Consider the following 17,065-nt stretch of genomic DNA (forward strand, 5'->3'; position numbering starts at 1 on the left):
TCAGAATTAGTGTTTGAGGAAGTAAACCTTTGGCTGGGCACCAGCAGAAACCAAAAAAAAAAAAAAAAATCTGTCCACACCATGCACGTGTACCAGTTGCATCAAGATGATATTCATGCCCTTCATCAGAGATGTGGAAGATCTTTGGCTCAGGAAAGAGTTAAGTTAGGAGTTGAGGGTTTTGGGTTTTTTTGTTTTTGTTTTTTTTTCCAATCAAACCATATCTTTTAAACACAGAGAATTTTAATCATAAAATAATACCTGCCATGACATGTAACAATAGGTGTATTCTACGAGTCAGGGTTTTTTGCACAATAAGGCTTTTTGTTTGGGAAGGAAAATAATGATACTCTACTATGCCAACCTTAAAAAAAAAAAAAGATAAACAAACAAAAAAAAAAGATATATCCATTTAGACTTCCATTGAGAGAGATTATTAAAAAAAATATCATCTCTTTTTAGAAGTAATCATATTACTTGGTTCATTTTAACTATTATGAATAGCCTATTCTATTCAAAGATATTAACAACTGAAGAGCACGACTCCTTTTTCCTTGCCTTTCTTCCTGTGCATTTATACTTTTGTCAAGGTCAAAGCAATTAAACTTTACTCTTCTGGCATGACCAGCTGCTTGGAAGCCCAGGAGAGGAGCAAGCTGACAAGACAGAGTGTGATTTCAAAGGTGGGATGCTGGGGAGAGAGCAAAGAAGAAACACTCAGGTGCCATTTCTTCAAATGAAATGGCGTGCTGGGGGACGTTCAGCTCACTGCAGAAGTGCGTATGAAAGCTGGTGAATTTTACTTTCATTGTTTATGTTTAGTGACCACGATTTCAATCAGCACAGCGATGACTGAACTGGAGACCTCCAGCATATGGATGTATAAAACTGGAGCGTTTATGGTACCTTCTCTGGAAGATTTAAGTTCAAGACTGTGATTGTCTAAAGAGTAAGGTAACAGAGCGGCTCATAACCAACATTGCCTTAGAGCTGGATTCACCTCACCCAAGTGCAGAGGACTAAATGTCCATGGCTCACCTTCCTAGCATATGGGGTCCTACCATCCACCTCCCTAAACATTTGAGGTGACCTAGAGCATCCTGTTTGGCTGATGATTCAGAAGGTCACAGGGCTCCCAGGGGCAGATGTCATCTCTGCCAGCTCATATGAATGTTTCTGAAACCCTTAGTAATCTCCAGCAACACCAGATTCCTTCATTAAGGTGACTGAATCAAGCCCTTGGACCCCAGGAACTATCACAGGCATTCAGGCAGCAAATTCATGAATAAACTGCATTTTGCCTTTGAAATGTCTTCATTACTCCCACAAGCTGTGACATGTGCTGTACAGACAGCTTCAGCCGAGTCAGACACCTCCGGGCCCCATTTGTAGTCATCAGAGAGAAACGGGCTCTTCTAGAGCATGAATTTTCCGATTGATCTGATGAATTTTCTGATGATGAGAGAGATCTTCTTCCAAAAGTCTAGTCCAGGCAATACCAACTTACAAGGGATTGTCTCTAGCTACATGAAAATTGCATTTTCCTTTGCCAGCTATTGTGAATGATTTAGACAAACCCTTCTGAGCTTCCCAAGAGAAGGGTTAGTAAATGCCTTGGATCAAGGACTGAGTATTTCTTGGCTAAGAAGACCTGGGTTTCATCCAACCCTTGCTGCATCTACATGGAGCAGGTGCCCCAGAAGTAAGCTGAACGCTAGCACCAAGTCAAGGTAATGGAAAAGGGGATTCAATAGGATGCTTTAGAACACACTCTGAGCTCCCCACCATAAAGTGGAGGTATAAGGGAAGGAGAACACATCAGCAAGGGACTGGAGCTCCCCTCCTGGCTCTTCCTGGCCTTCAGCACTATGTTGGTGGGTCCTTCTCTTCTCCGGTAATTTGCTTCCTTCCCTTCCCAGGTGAGCTGGGCTTCCTCAGAGGAGAACGACTGTGCCTCGCTGAAGTCTGTGTCCCTTACCGTGGTGCTCCCACCTCTCAGCTGGAAGTTATAAATGTTCTAACACTACAAATAATAAAAACATGCTAGAAAGGCACAGAAGTCTAACGCATCATGTGAGCACACAGACCCCTCAAAGGATAATGCAGAAACCTTCCCCAATTAATTCCACCCCCCGTCCTCATCTTTATCACTTCTAAATATCTCCATTTTTCATCAAAACCTTCCATTTACCTAAAACCACAGCTGTCACATCTGGGTTAATTCTATAGCAGTGGATCTCATTCGTATGTAAAAATATATCAAGTGATGTACCACTGTTTTTAAAGAAGCTTAGTCTGTTTTCATCCTAACAATTTTTCCCTCCTACTATCAGGCAGCTATTATTGTGACAGTTGTTTAATGTAAGAATAAGAAGTACTCATAAATGGAAGAAAACCTGTGAAACAGCACGCTGCCAAAACCAAAAATTTGAAATTCTCCCTTCCTCCGGAACCGTTGGAAACCCAATAGTTTCTCACATACTGCCAAGCCACTACTGTAAAGGGTCTGGTGGAACACTATTGCTGATTCCCCATGGTGTGGGATCACCACTGGCCAGCAAAAGAACAGACTTTTTCAGAGTCAGGCACCAAAAAGAATTTGTTTCATCGAATTATGGACAACTGTGGTGTGTGTTCGAGCACTGAGTGACTTGTCCAGACTCCCCTTTGCTGTGCCATGGAGATATCTGGGCATTTGTAGAGCACGTGTCCTTTTTTTTTTTTTGAAGACTACCCTTAGGTGAGATGAATTGCACCCTAGAAAAGTTTGAGGGGAGCCACTGTAAGAATATTCACATGTGTGTTCTGGAAATATTTCATTCCCACCCTGACATCTCATTTTAGGCACCTGCCTTAAGCGTCTCCATCCTCACATAACTGATGTTGGCCCAGACAGGTGAGCTGGACACATACCATGAAGCACTGAGTCCTCCTCCATTCTGGAGAGGTCATTGCCAACAGAGAGCATTTCAGAGACATAAACAAGGTCTCCATTGTGTGTGCAGAAAGCTCGAGCGTTTGAGTGCTCCCTAGTGCGGAGGTAGGAGGCTGCAAACAGGGAAACACCAGGGACAAACGTGAGATGGAAAAGCACTCCTCAAGACCCAGGGCGCTGGTTTGGGAGTCACCGCTCACCAGGAATCACAGGAAAAGTGTGTCTGGAACCCTGCCCCTTTCCTCTAAATTCAGCACCTAAGTTCTGCCAGAATTTCTTCAATGATCCATCCCTTGAAATGTGAATGAACTTTTAAGGCGAAATATGAGAACCTTCTCTGAAAGCAGCTGGTTAATGTTTTGCTGTTCTCCTACATGAGTGTTATCTTAACTTTCCCTTTAGGCAACTAGTTCTAAAATTATAGTCACTACCTTTTTTTTTTTTTCTGACTCAGAGAAAATTGTTTCCCAAATGAAATAGATCCCTAAGAAATCACCACATTAAATAGTCTCTTCTAATATTAATTATAAATTGGGCTGCTTGCTGCGGCAAACAACACGTACACTTTTAACTGGAGACTCTTACAACCTGCGTACAATAGCAAATATCTCCATATTTCAGATGCATTCACTCTTTCAACTCTTTCCGTATGTTGTGAGCTGGAATCACAGAATCTTCATGGTTGGAAAGGACCTTTGAGATCATCTAGTCCAACCAAACAACCTACAATCTCTGCCACTAGAGCATGCCCTGAAGTGCCACATCTAGACGTCTCTTAAACACCTCTAGGGATGGTGACTCAACCCCCTCCCTGGGCAGGCTGTTCCAGTGCCTGACCACTCTGTCAGTAAAGTAATTCTTCCTAATAGCTAACCTAAACCTCCTCTGCCACAACTTCAGACCATTTCCTCTGGTCCTGTCATTATTCCCCTGGGAGAAGAGGCCAACACCCACCTCTCTCCAACCTCCTTTCAGGGAGTTGTAGAGGGCAATGAGGTCTCCTCTCAGCCTCCTCTTCTCCAAGCTAAACGTGCCCAGCTCCCTCAGCCTCTCCTCATATGACCTGGTCTCCAGACCCCTCACCAGCCTGGTAGCTCTCCTCTGGACACGCTCCAGCACTTCAGTGTCCCTCTTGTACAGCAGGGCCCAGAACTGAACACAGTACTTGAGCTGAGGCCTCACCAGTGCCGAGTACAGAGGCACGGTCACTTCCCTGCTCCTGCTGGCCATGCTATTCCTGATACAAGCCAGAATGCTGTTGGCCTTCTTGGCCACCTGGGCACACTGCTGGCTCAGTGTGCCCTGGCTCATTCATGCTGAATGATTGACCCTCTCTGCAAACGTCACTGCCAGGATAGACGCAGCCTGGTAACCAGCTGAAGCTGTCAATTGGCTCCTGCTGCGTTCGGTGTCTGGGGAACTTGCAGACAAAACCTGCCAAAGCGAACCGTTTTCTGCCTTATCATAATGCCAAGATCCCACAAGGTTTTTGTGAAAGCTGAGGTTTGCCTTCCATCCTTCTCCCCTCCTGTATTATGTGGCATAACTTCTTCATGCTTTGGGAACTCAACGCCTCCTCCAGAGATTTTTTTTAACTTCGATAGTGGTAAAAATCTAGCAAAGGGTGTACTTGTTATCACAGGACACACATCTTGTCTGATGTCAAGGACATGATGCTTCAACTGCTTTTTCCAGAGGACAGGACAGTAGGGTGGAAGTTTTCAGGTATTTATATGGAAATCACACTGTGGTTTCCTGATGTTAGTTTCAAATGCATCTGTTACACTTAATAATGTATATTTCTGTACATTAATGCATGTTACATTTTTAAATCTGAGCATCGCCTTCGACATTCAAAGGGGACAATTCTGAAGCAGGACTTTGTCAAGTCCTTACATGAAATCTTGAGACTGAGCTTGTGCAGTCCAACGGATGGCGAGGAAAAAGGATAGCTAATAGTGTGGGTTTGATTGTTTGGGGAGAGGGGTCGAAGGTTCTGTCTTTCTCTGGTTGATGCAACTGCCATGGTTGATGGCAAGACAGACAGGATGACTGTAATTTCTAGAATGCCTGGGTGTAAAACTTGATAAAAAGCTGTCCGATTAGAGGCACTTCTCAGCTAATGACCGTCAATTACTGCTAATCTCCAATGAGTGGCAAAGAAAATAATAGATTACTGCTGGCTACACTGTGCTGTCTGCACAGATTAAATGACTTTCCTCTCTGCGTTGCTGAATAAAGCAGAGTGAAGAGTATCAGAGCCTAATTCAGAGACAAGACTGCTGAACCTGGAGCATCCTCTTTGTGTTTACCAAAAGACAATGTGCTACGTGGTCCCCTCGCTTGCTCACCTTCTGGCAATTAGGACCCAACGCTAGAGTCTTCCCAAATCACTGATTACCATGGAAAAAATACCTTGTCAATACCTTCTTCCCTGCAGCAAGTAACATTCACCTTGACATTGTCATCTCCTGGGATGATGGGCTTCAGATTTGCTCTTGGCCAAAGCTACTCCTTTTCTTAGTAAGTCTCAGATTCCCACCACTCAGAAGACAACCACTTCCAAATAACTTCTGGGGGGATGACTGTGGCACAGCAGAATAAGTCTCTACTAGACCGAGGAACAGGTATTCAGCTGTTTCATGGCTCCTCTTCATCCCCTCTGTAAGACAGGCAAAGCTACAGGTAAGCAATGCTGTCTGCCCTGGGGGCAGGCGATGGCAGTACCTTTCCACGAAGGGGACCACAGCACTGTTATCTACTTGGCATCAGTCATGCAGAGTTATCACTGCTGGGATGTTTCAGAGGTGGTTCCAGAGGCTCCCAACAGACCCTCAAACTGGATACCGGTGGGAGACTCCAATATCCAAACTCAAGTACCCAGAGCAAGGTCACAGACTGAGTCTTCCAGGAGCTGCCCGCCTCAACTGGAGTTCTGGGCAAAGCTTTTCATGAATGGGCCTTAGCTTTCTATTCTGTCTGGGTTTTAAGAAGGGAGGAGACAAGTTTGGCATGCTTTCCCTAAAAAGCTCCCCTTGCTGCAGAAATGGTGTCACTCGCGCTGAGAAGTTTCCTTGAAGTTTTCCAGAGGAACCTCTGGAGATTTGTGGGCTGTTATCTCAGGGAGAGGATAAAAGATAATATCTCTACAGCCATCTCAGACTGCCCTGGCTTGATTCACCAGGGCAGAGCACCATGCCGCATCACCTTGCACCGGCTGGTGGCTCTGGGTGGGCCAGCTGTGCCACCTGCCCAGCTGTGCCAGCTTTTCGGGACCCAGCTTGCTCTAGGATCGGTTATCAGCTGCCTTATCAGCTTCTGGGGAAAAACGCAAAAACAAAAAAACAACCTGCTATTCCCAACTGGGATCAGAGGAAATGTCAGCGTAAGCACTGTCTAGCACTAATTAGGAAGTAATTGTTCCTAAGGAGGAATGTTATGCTGAGCATGTCACCTGTGTTCATCACCTTTTTGGAGAGTGGATCATGAACCCCAGAAGTTTAATAACAGCCTTTTCTCATGCAAACTGGCTGGCACATGCCATTTGAAATGAGAAGATCAGAGGTGAATAGGGACCTCTTTCTGAGAGCACCTCAGGTAAACAATGGAGCCCACATGGAATGATAACTCAGAAGAGCTGACATGTCACATACTTGGGAGCTTGCTAATTTAATTTTTTTAGTACCGTGGAAGTGTGTTTTTCAAGGCCCTTTGCTACCACGGTCCCCTTGTTGATCACACATCCTCCCGGAAGACAGCGAGAAGAGCGGGGAAAAGCTTTACACTTTACATTCTCAGTCGTCACCATAAAAACAGAGATAACCAGAATAGCTCCTCAAAAAAGATTAGTACTGCACACCCCTCCCTGTGTTTTCAGCCTACTAATTATCAGCATTTTTCTCCCTGTTGGCTTACAAAAACATTCATTACCGTTTGACATGGCTCTTGTTGCAAGGCGTTAGTACATGAATGCAGTCCAAGACAATGCAGGAAAAGTAGAGTTGGCAAGATCGTGCTCCCCTCCCACACTGCCGGAATTACTGTGGGTCAAATAAAGAAATCAGAGGCTGTTGTTGCAAACGTGGTTAAATGTGACTTGCAAACGCAGAAACGAAGATGTGTGAGGCTTCAGTGCAAAACGTCCAATGCACAAAGGCTAGAAGAGCTGGAGGGAGGAAAATTCAGTCAAAAGTAAATATCTGGCAAAAGTAGCTATCTCCGTCTGAGTTCGCCACCTTCAGACCTTCTGAAGTCAGCAGAGATCTCGTCAATTTGGTCAATGGGTCCTGAGGCACAGTTCAGACCCGTGCTTTGGCATGAGCCAAGACAGACCAGATGAATCACTAATGTGAAAGCGACTATTTTCTCTTCCGATGACAAAGGAGTCTACAGTGATTAACTCAGCTTCACGCTTTGTTAGGATGGACAGTTGCTTCCTACTGTCCTCCTAGAGCCAAAATATTGGCTCTATTTTGCTATTGTCTTGTTTTTTCTCACTATCTTGATCACTTGCTTCCTCTATGCGTGTGACTTAACACTTCTGATGTTCCTCTGTTCCCGAAAACGTCATTTGCTCTGTTTCACTCGCTACTATACCACTTGAAGTCACATTATTATGGGGAATTTTAAGTTTCTTTGAAAGAAAAAAGAAATCAGGGAAACACTGCCTTTTTTTTTTTTTTAATCTTTTTTAAAATCTTTTTTTCATGATTTTAGGAAGCGGTTTGACTGAAGCTTTTAAGGTTTGGCTTGTTCAACCAGTATCTCTAAGAAGCAGCTGACATATGAGACCAAGTTTGACTGATTTCATAGGTCCCGTTTTCTTTGCTTTGGATAAAAAAAGAAAAATCTCCATCTACTGATAAAAACATACTGAGCTATTCCAAATCCTGACAAGTATCTTTGCTCCTGAGTGATGTTTTTCCTCAAGAAGAGGTCAAAGTCTACAAGTTACTGAAAGAACTAGTTTGTCAGACTCTTGCCACAACCAATGTCCCCAGTTGGGTCACCCAGTGGTTCCTCAGGAAAACGCTCTCTTCTACAGCTCTACCAGTGAACAGACTGGTTTCCTGAGCGGGCATGTGAAAATAACCATCCACGAGGACATTTGGATCACACAGAAGTAATTGACCTATATTTTGTATATGCACACCAGATCAACGTGTACACTTTTACACATATCAAAGAAGATTTAAATTAGGTGTCTAAATGTAGGTGTTTACAGCCTTCTGCTCACCCTTGAGGTGTTTAAGATACCCACACAGGGAAGAGAGATATGAGACAGAGCCTTTGGAGACTTGTGCTTCCCTGGAGCAAAAGTCAGAACCTGCTGGGGCAGAGTAGCTCAAAAGACATTAGATATTTATGTTTAATCCACAGAGCCAACATCACTCTGTCTTTCTACATCAATGAGACCCTTTGCAGGCCAAGGCTACGACTTCATCTCACCTCCCTTTGGTGGTCTAGGTGTCTAATCTAAGCCAGATATCCAGGGTCCATGTATAGTCAACGGAGAGAAAAAGGATGCTCTAGAGGACATCTCAGCCCCATTATCTTCAGCACATTATCTTGGGGTGGGCTAAGCCTTTATATCTTTTATTGACCAGAGAGAGACCCTAGTGACTACTTCGAGCCAGGACTGCCTCAAAGGTCTGAAGTCAGCTCAGGTGATTTGTATCCCAATGTGCTGCTCAGCATGAGCAAAGTTATCAGGATCTGCTCTGTAGCAAGATGCAGCGGACCTGGAAGGATGAGCCAGGGGAGGAAGAAGGAAGAATATGGAGGCATAACCTGGAAATAGTTTACAAGCACATGGCTGGGATTGTGCCACCTCTGTAGATTGTTGCTGGACAAACACCATGTTTCCACTTTGCAAAAGCAGCCTGAAATACGCTCTACCACACAGACACAACCCAGCGTCCCTCACAAACAGAAACTTTAGGAGCTCGTTATCAAGCAAAGTCTCTGGCACCTGGTTGCCAGTCTGTTTGCTTTGTAATTAACTTCCCTTGCCCAGCCTGTGACCAATTGCTCCATAGGAAGAGCACTGTTCAGTGTGATTACACCAGCCACTCTCGCAAATAAAAAAAAAAAAATTATCACACTCTGAAATGCCGTAGTAGCTAGTGAAGTTGTATTCATCAGGAGCAACGTCAGAAAAAGGGCTACACTGTGTGGCTGACCACACCATAGGGTCAGAAGGACAGGATTCATTACGAAAGAAGCCTCTTTCAGTGGACAGGCTGAGGTGGCATTAGAAAGACTGTGCCGTAAGTTCTGCTTCCTCCTGAAAGACACACTGGGATTTATTGACTGGGGAGGCTGGAGATGCTCCGTCACTGGAGGTTTTTAAGCAGGTGTTAGACAACCCAGAATAATGTGAGCAATTAATTTCACACGAGAAAGATTTAAAGATAGGTTAATTTGTATAAAGATATCTTCATGCAAAAATCTGGAGGCAAAAGAAATGTAGAGGCACTGCTTCCAGAGCAGGAATATGCCAAGGTAACACAGAAGAGAGGGATGCTCCTAGCCAGGATGAGTCACTGATTTCTATTTAGCCATTCAGAAAGAACTGGTCACTGGCAATAATATAAAACTCTTTAAAAATCATTCTTATAGTGAATTAAAGCAGGAGGAGGTGTAGGAGGACAGGACACCTAGGTGTCATGCCCTCTGCCATACGCACACCTAGGAAAGTGGATGGAAACTTGGGTTTAATTTCCAGCACTCTATTAGTGCTTTACAACACAGAGAAAAGTTGCTTCCCTGCTCTGGGCCATGGTTTCCCCACTGGTGAAACTGGAGATACTGGCACTGACCTTCGCTTCCCAATCCTCTGCCAGGGAGCAGCAAGAGCGGAGCATCCCTGCAAAGGCTTCTAAGGAGGATTCAAAGCTGAGGAGTGGTTTGTAGCACCACCATTTAAGTACTGACTGTAAAGCTACCTAAGAAAGACTGAGAAGAGGGCAGGCACGTACGGATGTTCTGCCGGGCTATAGTGATCTACAGAGCTGGGATGGCAGAGGCAGATGGCAGCAGCTCTGGTTGGCATGACGGCAGGATCTTGCCCTCCCGGGCCACTATCCTATGCAAGCAGATCAGACATGGCTACTGAACCAACTCCCCTTGCAACGATGGCACAACCACAGGCAGGTTCATCTCGTGCTGTGCTGACTCCAGGGGTTGATCCCTGGGTCAGGAAGGAAAAGAAACATCTGTATTTCTGTGTCTGGAGGCTAAGCAGACTCCTACCCAAGGAAGATGCTCCATGATCCTCTTCAGCCTCTGGCACCATGCTGGGTGCGGGACTTGGGATAGGGTTGGCACTTTGCAGGACAGACACTTGTGCAAACGGAGGCCACCTGAAGCACAGCACAGACACCCACACAAATTACCATGACAGAAGAGCTCTGACCTAAGCAGATTTGGAGGACGAGAAGATCACAGTCTATCTTCTGCTTAAGTATGTTCTTTAAGTCCAATGGAGAGAGCCCAGTTCCACTCCAGTGGAAGCCAGTATTAAAGTTCTCATTGACTTCAACAGCAGAACAACAAAGCCCTGGCACTTCAGAGGTTTCTTTAATGGTGCTTGTCCTGTTCATAAGCACCATCCGTTCCTTTCAACAGGGGAGCCTTCCACTGATTTTCTAACAGCAGTTTGCTCTCCAGGGATATAGCCCGTGTTTATAAAATCACAGCAGTTTGCCTACACAGGCAGAGAGGGGACTGACAGCTTCCCACTGCACAGAAGGAGCCCTGGAGAAGCAACAGGGGGTTTAGCTTCCAACAAAGGCGTTGGGCTTGTGTTGAAAGTCCTCGGTTTTCAGTTCTGCCACACAAACGGCTAACTCAGCCCAGTCCACAGAGCAGGAGATGACTGCTTGGGTTCACACTAAATGAGGCTTATTATCACACAATTAGCATTTGTATCAGCTAGGGAGCTGGAGAAGTCCTCTGTGGAGCCCAGAATAGAGTGGCTGAAGAGCATCCATTCTCACCATTTTTAAAGCTGGGACAACCCTTAGAGTGCAGTAGCAATTTGGGGGGAACTTAAAACTGTAGAAATTTGAGGTATTCAGAAGTCATCTGGACATGGTCCTGGGCAGCCTTCTCTAGGCAGCCCTACTTGACAGGGCGCTTGGGCCAGATGTCCTCCAGAGGTCCCTTCTAACCTCAACCATTCTGTGAAATGCCTTTAAATACAGGAATAAACTATCTGTTGAACTTCAGTCCAAACTGGATGCCTTTCTAGGAGACAGGTAATTACTCAGAGCTTCACTTTGAGATACATTTCCATATTATCCATCTTACTGGAGAACAAATTTGATACCACCATGAACACCCCACACATACGTACAAATTAAGTCTACATATGACCTATGAAGCAAATGAAAGAAGAGGTAGAAAATCAAGTCTTACTCTGAACTCCCATCTCAGCCCGGAGCAAAACCAGACTCCGGGGAAACAAGACACAACCAGGCATCAAACGTGTGCTCAGATACAACACTGCCTTACCAGGCTTCACTTAAACAAGGGGTAATAAATATCCTTGGTACTTACCCTCACAGAGAGGCGACCACTCAGCACTGCAGAATCACACTGCTATGCTCTGGATATCCAAAGGAGCAGCTTCAGACACGGGGAAACAGCTTTTGTGTATCATCTCTCTAAGGGAAAACGTTCTCCTAATGCCCCACCTACACTTCACAAGCTGCAGCTTGTGGTCATTGCCACTGGTTATACCATCTGCCATTACTAAGAAGAGCGTCACTCCAACACCTGTGTGACTCCCCTGCAAGTAATTGCAGATCGCTCTTCAGACTCACCTCAGCTGGCTAAATAAGCTCAGATCTCTCAACTGCTCTGCAGGCTTCCTAAGGTCTCTCTGAATTGCAGGTCCATCAGGCCCTTAATTTGGTGTCAACTGTTGATTTCCTGAGAGTAACGCTGACATTACCTAGCTCCTAGGGTTTTAGGATCACAAGATAGCTCAGACTGGAAGGGACCTCAGCAGGTCTACAGCCCAACCTGCTGTTCGTGGCAGGCTCAGCTATGCAGGCAAAGCAGGTCGCTCAGGGCTTTATCCAGCTGGGTTTCAAAAATCTGCAGGGATGGACACTGCACAGCCTCGCTGGGGGGCCTGCTCCTCCTCTTCACTGAAGATCATGAACATGCTGGGCTATATGGGACATAGTGGCAACCCTTGGCGCACTCTGCTTGTCACTAGCCGTTGATCCATACCCTTGGCTTATGATGTATGGCCTCACACTGCTTATTAATGCTAAAAAAACAACTTATTTCTCTTTCTGTTGCTAGATGATAGCAGGTCTCTTGCCTACGCTGATGCTTGCAACAAGCTGATTCCGAGAGCTTTGAATTGGTTGCATAGAGAATGAAACCACACGTTCAAAAATCAATGCTGCTCAGGTTGTTTTCACAACCGCTCTGCTCTTGCAAAGAATCAGTGTCGAATGTCAGCATTTTGTTAATTTTGAAAGCTGGTGCTTGCTCGAGATTTTGCTTCAATTAAAGGATTTGGCTTGCTCCAAAGAAAATGAGGAAAGCATGAGACACGTGTGAAGGTGTTTCTAACGCTGTGCAGAGCTACAGGTGCCTGACAGCATGCCACAGCCCGCACTGACTGGGCGGCTAACAAGGAAACAGGGTTTTTTCATTCCCAGCCTTGTATTCTGACCTTTAAAGCATCCTCTCCTTTGAAGTAGCACATGAAATGTAAGAACCAGGATGCCACTCATTTTCTCCACCTCTGAAAGAAGTGTAAGAAAACAAGACAACAAACCCTTAAATGTCAAAAAATCTCCTCTCCCCTGAGTAGGCACCCAACAAATCCTCACGACAACTGTAAGCTCACGCTGCAAACTCCTGCACTCTGGAAACGTGGGCACTTTACCATGACTCCTTACCTGGGCAAGATGCTAAATATTTATAAATGGCTGTCAAGAGTCTTCCTTACTGGGTCTCTCACAATGGCTAACCAGCGGCAATGTGAAGACTTGGCGACACAGAAGTACAAATAACACTCCGGGTGTCTCCTCTCAGGGTGGTGGATGAATCGATGGGAGCATGAGAGTTACTGTTCCTAAATGTCCTTGAGCTGGAGGGCTCCCAGACATTTTTCTTGACACATTGACTTCCATGTACTCCCTACTTGGAGTATTGTGTCCAGCTCTGGAGTCCTCAGCACAAGAAGGACATGGACCTGTTGGAACGGGTCCAGCGGAGGGCCACGAAGATGATCAGAGGGCTGGAGCACCTCTCCTATGAAGACAGGCTGAGAGAGTTGGGGTTGTTCAGCCTGGAGAAAAGAAGGCTCCAGGGAGACATTCTAGCGGCCTTCCAGTACCTGAAGGGGGCCTATAGGAAGGATTGGGAGGGACTCTTGATCAGGGAGTGGAATGATAGGACACGGGGTAACAGTTTCAAACTGAAGGAGGGCAGATTTAGATTGGATATCAGGAAGAAATTCTTTACTGTGAGGGTGGTGAGACAATGGCCCAGGTTGCCCAGGGAAGTTGTGGCTGCCCCATCCCTGGAGGTGTTCAAGGCCAGGCTGGATGGGGCTTTGAGCAGCCTGGTCTAGTGGGAGGTGTCCCTGCCCATGGCAGGGGGGTTGGAACTAGATGATCTTTAGTGTCCCTTCCAACCCGAACCATTCAATGATTCTATGATTCTACGATTCTAAATCCTGCTATAACTCCACAAGACCTCATTTCTGCATCTGCAAGTTTGGTTTTTAAGGCTGATTGGCTCAAATTCAAAGGGTTTTCTGTCTGTGTTGGCTAAAAACACACCCTAAACATGAGCGTGGCTAGGCTTTGAAGGATAAAGACTCTAATTCCACCAGCCTTTCACATCATTTACAGTTAAATCTGTGAACCACTCTCTAGGCCTCTGAGGAAGTCACAAAAGCTGATGAAATTCGTTCTTGGATTGTCCTCTTCACCAGCTAGTTCGTTCTCCGTGGATAAAAACCCTTTGAACATGTGAGTATTGCTACCCTCTAAAAATGACTTCATTATCCTTATTAAGTCTTATAGACTTTATATATATACATATGTATAAATCCTGATTACCCTTTCTCAAGTGGAGGGGAGTGAATGTGTCTGAGGAGGGCGATAGTGGGGATCAGAGAGATTAAATCAAACTGCAGCTGAAAGAAGATGAAATAACTGCCCCATGCCAAAGGAATCCCATCCTCTAGGCATAGACCGAGCATTTCAGTATGGGGTTACTATTTTCCTTGCTTCAGGGTACTGCGTAATGCTTCTCTCTTGGGATCTATTCTCACCACATGGAGGATGTATCTAGGAAGACATTCAAGGAGGAAGGAAAGATCTCCTCTACACTAGAAGGCGAAGAAAGAGAAAGATCAGTGCAGGAGGGCAGCCTGGGGGACTTAGTTACACATTTCTCAGCAGCTTTTCACAGCTCTCAGGGCTGTATGCAGCGGGTTCCCCTGAGCCCTGCATCTTGTGACATGGGCAGCATCAGAGGAGGCATAACACCTCCTTGGCCTCCTGGTGGGTAAATTCACACCTGCCTCTTTCCTTTAGTCTCCATTGACAAATCCTGGAGAGGAGTGGGGTGGGCAAGGGTCAGGAGAAGAGGGGAGCCAGCGCATCAGGGTTCGGTCCTTCGGGCAGGCGGCCGACAGCAGGATTTACACGGAAATATGTGCACATCTGCGCCTGAGCCAGGCTTCCGAGGTAGGGTGAAGAAACCAAGTTGGGGGGGTGATTTCTGGGGTGTGATTCATCTCAGCCTAAGGCAGATGTCTAAATTAGAGCAGATGAATCATACCATTGAAATTCCTCCACTGAATATAAGCTCCTCTCACTACTAGGGAGCCTAGCTCTGCGGCAGGTATTTGAAAGCAAAGGCTTTGCTTTCCCAGCAATGCCCACAGCTGGGTTTCATAGAATCATAGAATCATAGAATGTGTTGGGTTGGAAGGAACCTTTAAAGGTCATCTAGTCCAACCCCACAGTGTTTGCCCACACTGCTCTCCAGGCAGGGAAACTGAGGCAGTAGCACAGGCCAGGACCATGCCCAGCCTCTGTTCCTACAATCTGGACTTGGAAGACACCTACAGTCCCAGGGATAAATATTTGGTTCCCTCTCAGTGGGACGTGGGGAATGAAAGACATTAGAGGGCAAGTAGCACTCCCCACTGAAGCAGCTACAACTTTATTGCACGTGTTTATGGGCAGGGAGGAGCTAAGGGTTTTGACTGTGGAGGAAGGAGGAGGCCAGGAGAGTAAGAGCGTTGGATCGCAGCTGGTGTGTTAGAAAGGCACTCAGAAGGCTGCTCTGTTAAGCAGCAGAGCTGTGCTGCCTTGCACCAGCTTCTGACATGCTTCTGGGGGGTTGGACTAGATGACCTTTAAAGGTCCCTTCCAAGCCTACACATTCTGTGACTCTGTGATTCTCTGCTCTGCTACTGATGTGCTGCTCAACCTTGGGCATGTCATTTAGCCCTTACGAGGTTTTTAAAAGTTGTGTTGGGGTTGTTGTTTGGGAAGGAAAGTTGCACCCAAGGTGAAGAGAGTGGGGACGTAGGGGATGAACGGATGACTGGTGCAGGGGTGGGTCCCAGGGTCCTTGTAGCATCCCAGTTCCCTGCTCACCACGTAGAAGACCTGGAGATGTTTGATCCTTCCCACAACGCTGACAGCACTTGGGGCACAGTGAGCAGGGCAGGGAGGAGGTCTCTGATTCGGGGGAATTATAGCCATAATCCTTCCTTCTCCCTCCTGGCAGAAGCCCTGCGGTCACCAGCCCCCAGGAAAACAAAATGAAACAACAACTGAGTCTTCACGTACGAGAAGCCCATTGCTTGTAGGACAGACAGGCAGAGGGGTCGCTGTGATGTGGACAGGCTTGAAATCAGTGCCGGGCCCATTTGTGCTTAGACCAGTTTTTCTTTTCAAGCCTTTATCATCTGAGAACGGCGGATATGGAAGCGACCACAGACACAGCAATTATTTTCATGGCAGCAAGACGGGAAACAGTGGGCTTGAGCTGCACAATGAAGCCGTAGATGTGGGCCGAAAAAAGAAAAGCTTTCCTTCCTAATCAGATGCTCAAAACCAATTAAAGAAAAGCGGGGGGTTTGGAATAGCACGGAAAATTACTTGTCATTTAAACACTTTATTCTCCTTTGTCACATTTGCCTTACTGTGAGAGTTGTTTCCTAAATTAATTAAAAAAAATAAAAATCTACAGTGTAGTAAGGCAGCTAGGGGCTGTCTCGGCCTCAGCTGGCACCTATCGTGTTTGCAAATCTGGGGAACAATCACGGACTCACCTGAACAAATAACTGGGCTTCCTGCTCCCTTATCTCTCCTTGTCGCTTGTCCAGCTCTCCTGCACTGTGTGTACCCAGCACAACAAGCCACCTCGTGCCCTCAAGCCTCCTGACGTGATTAACTGTGGCATCTTTAATAAAACCTGCGGCAATATTTCCTTCTAAAGCAGAGTGAAGATTTCATTTCCCTCTCCTCCTTTATTTTGCCAAATTCCATTTTTATTTCATTGTATAATTAATCAGGCACTGGAGCATATGACAGCTCGGCTTAAATTAGTTCTCACTTCTCCTATGCAGCCTTGTTGGATATAGTTGGCCGGTCAAACACAGAGTTGGATTTGTCTGAAAAAAACAACACAGAAATTACGAAACTGGATCAGACCTTTACTCCATCGAGGCTAACATCTTGTCTCCAATGGCAACGAGCACCAGGCGCTTCAGAGAGTGTGAGGTGCAGCAGGCGCTGGAGGAGAACGCAACACCAAAACACAACCTGCCCAAAGGGGAAGACATTCCTAACCCTGGTGGTCCTCTGCCATGAGAGGGTGGCTGAGCCCAGCACCTGAAGGACACACACACCGGCACACACAGAGACACACACACACACACAGAATCATAGAATGGGTTGGGTTGGAAAGGACACTAAAGATCATCTAGTTCCAACTCCCCCGCCATGGGCAGGGACACCTCCCACTAGACCAGGCTGCTCAAAGCCCCATCCAGCCTGGCCTTGAACACCTCCAGGGATGGGGCAGCCACAGCTTCTCTGGGCAACCTGGGCCAGTGTCTCACCACCCTCA

The sequence above is a fragment of the Larus michahellis genome, chromosome 2 (assembly GCF_964199755.1).
Source record: "Larus michahellis chromosome 2, bLarMic1.1, whole genome shotgun sequence".
Classification (NCBI taxonomy): Eukaryota; Metazoa; Chordata; class Aves; order Charadriiformes; family Laridae; genus Larus; species Larus michahellis.